At 52.0% G+C, this 7,803-nt stretch overlaps 1 protein-coding gene across 1 annotated transcript in view; it reads left to right on the top strand.

The window, feature by feature from the left end:
- LOC110389176 (keratin, type II cytoskeletal cochleal) overlaps positions 2,622-7,803 on the top strand; it is an 18,718-nt gene continuing 13,536 nt past the window's right edge. Inside the window, exon 1 of the mRNA XM_021379147.1 lies at positions 2,622-2,778. The gene's annotated coding sequence lies outside the window, so the exon portion shown is untranslated. The remainder of the gene's footprint in view (positions 2,779-7,803) is intronic.

Genomic DNA, 7,803 nt, shown 5'->3' with positions numbered 1-7,803 from the left:
TAATCCTGGTGATTTTCAGGATTAAAAGGACGTTTATGGCTGGGAGGTGACAAAGCTCGTGGCGTTTGCAAGGCGAGGTGAGATATCTGCTTCATCATGGACTGCTTGTCTGTGGCTTTGCGGTTGCAGGCACATCAATGTTCCTGATTAGCATCAGGCCACGGGGTCACCTGGCAGGTTCTTTGCTTTTTCTGGTGCTGAGGGCCGTTGTGATGGCTCCTAGTGAATGATCACTCCAAGGGAAGGAGATAGAGGCGGAATTAGGCTGGTTCCATTTAATAGCGGCTAGGAGCCAGGCTGGATGCTAGCACGCTTCTGTTTTGCAATGTCCCGGGAAGGACTGCTGCAGAGAAAGCACTGCTGCTCATTGCACCAGCAGCCACATCTTTCTGAGCATCAGTTCCTACTGCCTTCTCCTCCACATATCAATTCTTTCTTTCCCCCATCATCTTTTCCTTGAAATGACATTTGTAACACTGGATCCAGCCTGAGAGTGTATCCACTTTGGCTGAAGCGGCTTCAGCCAGTGTGGAACAGAAGGGTTAGAAACCAAAACAAAACACTGTGACCAGGTCTAGTTGTAATGTATTGTTGGGTGCCCTTTGAGTCCTGGTTTCTGCATAGGGTCATGTACTGTATCCGTTATCCCTTCTATTAGGCACCTGCCCAGGTGCTGGAGGGAGAGGCAGGAGCGTTCTGTCATGGAAGAATGCTGAAGGAAGATGTTTAGGATTAAAGCTGACTTTACTGCTTGGGAAAGGAGGGGTGGAAAGCTATTTTCCAGTGGCAGCAATGGAGCCTCTCCATTCTGAGATGAGCAGTAAAGCTCTGCCTCCTTCCAGAAGGATGGATAGTGTTTGCCATAACCCTCTGAAGAAAATGTTTGCTTTCTAACCTCTCCTTTTTAGGTACTAAGCTCCTCTTGTCCTACCTGCTAGGCAATGGGGTGAGATGGGGGACCCAAGCTTGCGCCTTTGTTGGGAGGCAGTGCTGGGTCCCAGGGAACCTTAATTTCAGACTAACCAAGGCAATGCCCAGCAGCCTGTCCTGATCCTGAGATGATGCTGTTTTTTCGTATTTGGGGTGCGCTTAATGGAGAAACCTGCTACCCTGTGTTGTCCTTCCAAGGATGGAAAATGGAGATCTGCTTTGCACGGTGGCAGCTGAAGCCTTGCTGCATGCTTCTCTCCCTTGCTGTCTTCCCTGCCCTATGGGAGAGGCAGCGCTGAGTCAGGCTGTTTCTGCTCTTCCTGCTGATGTTCTTGACGCTGCTCCTCGGCCAGGTATTTGGTTCAATTTGGAGTGGGCTTGCTCTCCAAAATCTGGCTTTGAGATTTGGTGCCAGCCTTCTTGGCTGCACAGCAAAACAAGCTGAAAAAGGAGGGAAGAAGTGAGGAGAGTGTCAGTGAGATGGAGAAGGCTCTGGAGGATGAGGTGAAAGTTTCATCCACCTCCAGCCAAACTATAGTATCCTCCTGCTCCCGTGGTGGTATTCCTGGTCCTGCTCATCTCCTGGGATGCAGGAGTCACCATCCAAAGATGCCGAGTGGTCTGAGGATCTCCCATTGTGGGGACATCTAGAGCAAGGCAATGAATTCTTGGAGCCTGCAGTGTGGTTGTTTGGTAGGTTGAGGTTTGGGGGTGGAATGGGATGAGTTAAACCACAGCAGAGTCACTTGGGGATGCTTAAACCTCTGTGCAGACAAACCTGGAGTTCCCTTGGTGCACGGGGATTTATCCCAGCTGCTTGAAAAAGCACCTTGTAGGGTTATTGGCTCAATAAGTTCGCGCACAGTAGAATAATTCATTTATCAAAGCTCCCTAAGTAATTGCTGTTCATTAAGTATGGGTAATGTATGAGGCATAAGCAGCGAATCAGCGATTGCCTCAAGGAATCAGGGTGATTAGGGTTAAGCAAGGCAGAGACAGAGCTGCGGGGCCGCAGGGTAATGAGTGGGTCAGCAGGACGCGTTTGGGCTGCGCCGGGCACGCGAGGAGCATCTGCAGTGGGAGCTGTGTGCGTTCAGCCCAGTGACACATTGCAGGGGAATGGCTGATACTGCGGCCATGGGGCAGAGCAGCTGCGGTTCCCGGTGCTGGAGCTGAGGTTGGTCCACCAAGACATTAAAAAAAGAAAAAAAAGAAGAAGAAGAAAAAGAGACCCTCATTGCCTGTGTCGTCTTACATTTGGCTGCTGGTTGCTATCCTGCTATTCTGAGCTGCTCAGAGGCTAGGCTCAGAAGTAGGCTCTGGCGGTGGATGTGGGGCTGCAGGCCAGCAGTGGAGCTGGGTTTGTGGCTGGGGGGGTTTGATCCCCCCCTGAGGGATGGAGGTGAGGGAAGCGCTGCCGCTGTGCCACCCACACTGGGACGGGGCACTGAGGCTGGGGGGAGAATTTCACCCCGCAGTGGTGCTTGGTAATGGCTGGGGCTGTTCTCCAGCCTTCCCCAGCTCCACTCCTTCCCTCTATCCACCCATCCAGTGTCACATTTCCATTCTCACCTTCTCCTTTCACTCCTTTCTGTGCCTGCCCAAGGCTGTCCACATCCCCTTCCTCCTTCCAGCCCCCTGCCCCCTTCATCTCCTCTCTGATTTCTGAATTTATTGCAGGAGCAGAAGCCTCTTGGTGCCATCTAAATCACTTCCCCCAGAAGGGACGTCACCTGCAAAGAATTTACAGAAGGCTTTGGAAGGCAGGACAGGACGTGCCCGGTCTGCTTTGCGCTCAGGAAGGTTTCCAGCCCATCTGCTGCTCACGTAGCTTCCAGGAAATTTCAGGTATTGAAAAAAAAAAAAATAGGACTAATTAAGTGGTGGTGACATCACTCATTTCTGCTCCGGTGCTGCAGCCTCTTCCCTTCCCTCTGCGGTTGGGTGATACTGTCTGTGCCCAGGGCTCTCCCCCAAGCAGCTGCATCCTATCATCTCCAGCATAAAGGGGCTTGGTTTCATCTAAGAAACCGCTGCTTTTTCTATCAGGTGAAGTCTGTGATCCTGCTTGTCTCCTTGGCTGTGCACCTCAGCTTGTCCCAGTGTCCTTCAGCCTGCTTGTAAGCTGCTCTAGGAGCCTGAAGGTTGCCTGGCTCTATATAACCCGTCCTGTTATTTGGCAAATGGTTTCTCCTTTCTTTGTCCCTGCTTGTAAAAAGAACATAAATGAGACACACAGTGTGAGGATTTACTGCTTAGTGTTTCTCAATCCACACTTGGGCAAGTGAGTTCGTTCCTTTTAAGCAGCACCCAGTATCCACCGCTCTGATTACGATCTGGCTCTGTGCTCTTGTGTCACTTTTAATTAGGCATTTTGTTTTTGCATTGTGTGTCATTCTCACATGGTTTGCAGCATAAATGATGATGTATTGTGTTTCAGTGGGTACTGCGAGCCTTCAGCTGGTTAATGAGGTTGTGTGGATATTTATGAGGCCGTGTACCTGTTTTGCAACATTTAAGTTCTGAGGCTAAAAGACTCAGGGATCTTTATTGGGAGAGAGAAAGCACCTAAGGCATCAGAGTGATAGCTGGTAGGTGGGCATCTGCATTGGGAATTGCAGAAACCTGCTGTTTTGCCCCAAAGTGGGGATCAATGGCTGTGATCAGAGTAATCCCAGCCTGCAACAGCTTCTCCCTTAAAATCAGCGTGGCAGAAGTGAGCTCAGAAATTCAAAGCAAGGCAAAATACCCCGATGGCACTGAGGCAAGATGTCTTTGGGGACACCTTGTCTCTCTGCAAGGGCTGGGGCTCCTGCTCCTTGCGTTGTCAGGTGGGAGCCTCAAGCTGGGATCAGGGCATGGGACGAGAAGGGAATGGTGTCATGGCTGTTATCACAGACTGGGGCCACTCATCTGTCAGATCCCCAAAAAATCACGGTGGGAGCTGCTCATATTGCGTCTCCAGCGCCTCTATGCCCCCTCACTTGCAGCTGCTTTGTGCCTTGGCAGAGGCCCCATTCCCAAACCATCAGTTGCAAGGTCCCGTTTTACTTTTTTGCCAGCCAAACTCGGCCTCTCACTTCCCACCTCGTGCCACCAACACCTTTCTGGAAGCAATGCACGGCAGGTGTTCAGCCTCAGCACATCTTTCCTCGAGGCGCTTTGTCCTGCTGCGTGCTCCCTGCATGATGCAACCCAGTGCTGCACGAGAGCTGCACGGCACGGCACGCTCAGCTCCAGCTCAGCACTGCATTGCTGCAAGGGGCAGTTGCTGTGGGCATGGTTTTGGTGCTGGGTTATCCCCTGGGCTTTCCTCTGAGCACTTCAGCATGCGGTCAGGAGCCACTCGCTGTCCTGACGTGTCTGGAAATTTGGCAGTGAGTGGTGTGCCCATAGCACAGTTCAGCAGGTTTTGTAGCATGCGTGCTGCACAGACCCAAGTGAGCACGGTCTCAATTTTAGGAGGACAGTTATGGTGCACGTGCAGCAGCCTCGTGTGTCTGCACGTGTTTGCGTTTGTCAGGACTGGGCTGGTGCTAAGCCCGGGAGGAAGCCTGTAATCCTGGTGAAATCTGGTACCCAATCTGATTCACCCCGAATTTAGTTCCTGAGGTCAAATTCTACCCAGCTGATTCACGCCTGGCGAATGCAGGAAGCTGGGAGCCTGGCCCTGCCTTCGATGGCCCTTAAGGTGTCTTTATATTGGGTAAAATTCTTCTGAACCTCTTCGCTGCAGCCAAGGGGCCATGCAGCCCATGGTGCCTGCGAGAGCGGAGCATCTTCAGCATCACAGGGAACTATCTCACTCCTAGCACAGGCTGTATGGTTTTTCCTTTGGCCCCATTTCAGCTAAGCTTTCTCCTCCCTTGTTGCCCTCATGTGCTGATGGTTGGGGGCGGTTTGAGGGTTGCCAGGGGGTGTAGGGAGGAGGCTGGGTGGGTTTAGGACTGGATGAGCTCATTCTGTGCAGCAGCTTCAGCTCTGTACAGCGCTGGACATGATCTTCCCTCCCCTCCTACAGACCTTGTGTGAGACAGCGTGGGCACGGGGAGGTAATTCTGATCCTAATTACTATTGTCACCGCCGAATGCATTGATTATGGCGCTGCATGACGCCCTGCCCCACCCTCTGCTGCCATCAGCACCAGGGCTGGTCTCTGTCAAGTCCAAGGCTGCAGTCCTGCACTTTGCTCTCACTGTAATACATGAGAGCCAGCCCCCAGCTGCAAAAGAACCGGAGGGAGGGAGGGAGAGGGAGTGCACCTTGCTTTTGGCTTTCATTGGGAAGGGTTTGGGTTAAAAGCAGAGTGTCGTATGCAGGGGTTTTACTGGCTGAGCGATAAGCAGCAGGATGAATATGTATAAATACCTGCCCAGCACGACAGCAGGCAGGTGGGAAGCACTGAGCCCAAATCCTCAGAATTTCTGTGCGTGCAATACTAGGAAAAAGCACTTATATCCCTTTGAGAGCTGAACTGGCTCCTCTGTAGTCAAAGGTTATGGTCTCATCTCCGTGATTACAGCCGTAATAAAACGCTCATAACAAATTAATCATTTGAATGTTATTTACCTTTGTCTTTCAGCTGTGACTCATCCATGCGGAGATCCTACCCCTCCCTTTAATCCCACTCCCCTCCCCACCTTTGCCGACTGCTTTCTGCTTCTCTGCCTTTCACAAAACTGTTCTGATATTCCAAAAATTGAGCTGCAGCCTCCTGCTGTGTGCGGCGCTGCTGCAGCTCCACGTGGGAGATGTCCCCAGACCTCCTCCAGGAGCAGCTGCCTCCGGAAACCCAACTGCTGCAAACCACCCCCTGTGTAGCAGCACAGTTGGCCCCAGATCCGATGGAGTTTTTGCAGTCTTAAGTCATGAAGTTTCAAACCGACACTGACGCGATAAAGTGCAGCGATGTGCTCAGGGAGCGGAGGGAGGTGGTGCAGCTCTGCCTCTCCCACGGACTTCCTGCCTGCAGGACGGCTTATCTCCAAAATACTGCATGCAGATTTGTGTTGCTCTTCGTTATTTTTCCTCCTTAGGAACATTCATTAGGCAACAGGTCTGTTTGGACAGCTTTGATTTTGCAAAAGGTTTCAGAAATTGTAGTTGGGGCCGGAAGCTGCCAAGCGGCTTTGCAGCCACCGGGGTGCAGATGGTTGTTTGTCTTGCAGCAGCTATTAAGACACCCAGCCGTTGTCCTTAATTACGTTGTGCCAAGGGCTGTACAAACAAGGGTGCATGAGGATGGCTGTCATGTTGGGTGCTCGGTGCTTTGGGAGTCCTTAATCCTTCCTAAACCCGGAGGTGGAGGATCAGTTGGTGTCAGGTGGCGTCGTGCCACTGGCTCTGCCCAATCTGTGTCTGAAGCAAAATTTTGATAAGAGCATTTCTTCTTGATGACTGTGCACGATCACTCCTCTCCTTTCCTTCTCCATTCACTTGGCTCCGGTTGTGATGGCGTTGTCCTTTAACCTAGACATGAATCAGGCCCACAACTCCCGTGGTAACGCGGAGTGCTGTTGCACTGCGCTACCTGCTGTGAATGGAGTGCGTTACTTTGCAATTGAATTAAAAGAGGAATACAGGGAGATCTTCACACCACGTGCAATCTCACTGCCACAGGCTGCAGCGGCAGGAATGGGCTGACCCAAGGAGCGGACCAGCAATGGGGAGAGAGGTCATAAGGAGCAGATAAACGTGCTGGGCAAGATGCAATTTGGGAAGGGTGAAACGTTGATGGCTGCAGGAGTATGGCTGGAAGGATGGCTGTAATTGCCCTGGGTTTGTGTGCTGCCCAGCATGTGTTACTGGCTGAGATAGATGGACTCTGGTCTGTCCCAGCCCCGCTCTATGTTGTGAGTGTATGCACAGAGCTCAGCTCGGTTCAGCCATTGGGAAATGGAACAGACCCAGAGATGCAATGGGGTGGGCTCAGAACTCACATGTGATTTTGTGGGGACAAAATGTGTTTTTTCCATTCTCTTCTGAGATGTTCCATCTCCTGAAAAGCTGAGCCTGGCACTGCCAGGACAGAGAGCTGCAGTGGTTTTGTTTGCTTGTTTGTTTTCCTTAAGGCTTTAGCTGCGGGAGCGGCTCTCAACTTTCATGTAAAAATTATCTGTGTAATTACGATTATACATAATTATAGCTATATTTATACTTATTCCTCCATGATTTCTTGTAATCATAAGATCCCATAATTTGGGGGAGAGGGGAAAAAAAAACAAAACAGCTTTAAGTGCATGTTAAGGAGGCTGGAGAGAGGAGAAAGTCCATAGCTCAAATGCTTGCATCGTGCGTCAGACACGGGGAGCCGGAGCCACGCTGCACCGTGTCCCCAGGACGGATCCCATGGGCTGGGTTTGCTTGTTTGTCCAGGAGCTCATGGCAACGCAGCTCCCATAGCAGCGGCTGCAGCGCGGGTGCGTGAGCACTCCAGGTGCAATGGGGGAGGGAGGTATGCGGGGCTGCACTGTGCGGTGGGGGAGCTGCATCGCTGTGCCGAGCGGATGGGAGATATCTGGGGGGAGGACTGCAGGGGCAGCAGCTGCTTATGGTGGTCCAAGGTGCTCCTGGAGACGTTGGTGGGTGGGTTTGTGCTGTTATCCAGCCTGCGGACATAGAGCTGTTGGAGTGGGGTGAGAGGAGGCCATGAGGGATGCTTAGGGGCTGCAGTGCCACTGCTATGGGGATGGGCTGAGAGCTGGGGGTGACCCAGCCCTTGGGGTGCTCAAAGACATGGATGGGACCCTGGGTAGCTGATGGAGGGGTGGGACCAGCCCAGGGCAGGAGTGGAGCTGGGGGGGCTTTGACATCCCTCTTGATGCAGTCATACTGTAATTCTGTGGTTCTATGATCTTGAAGGACCCTTCCGAC

The sequence above is a fragment of the Numida meleagris genome, chromosome 32, assembly GCF_002078875.1.
Source record: "Numida meleagris isolate 19003 breed g44 Domestic line chromosome 32, NumMel1.0, whole genome shotgun sequence".
NCBI classification, from domain to species: Eukaryota; Metazoa; Chordata; class Aves; order Galliformes; family Numididae; genus Numida; species Numida meleagris.
Note: the sequence above shows the minus strand (reverse complement) of the source record. Positions and strands in the feature narration are given on the sequence as shown.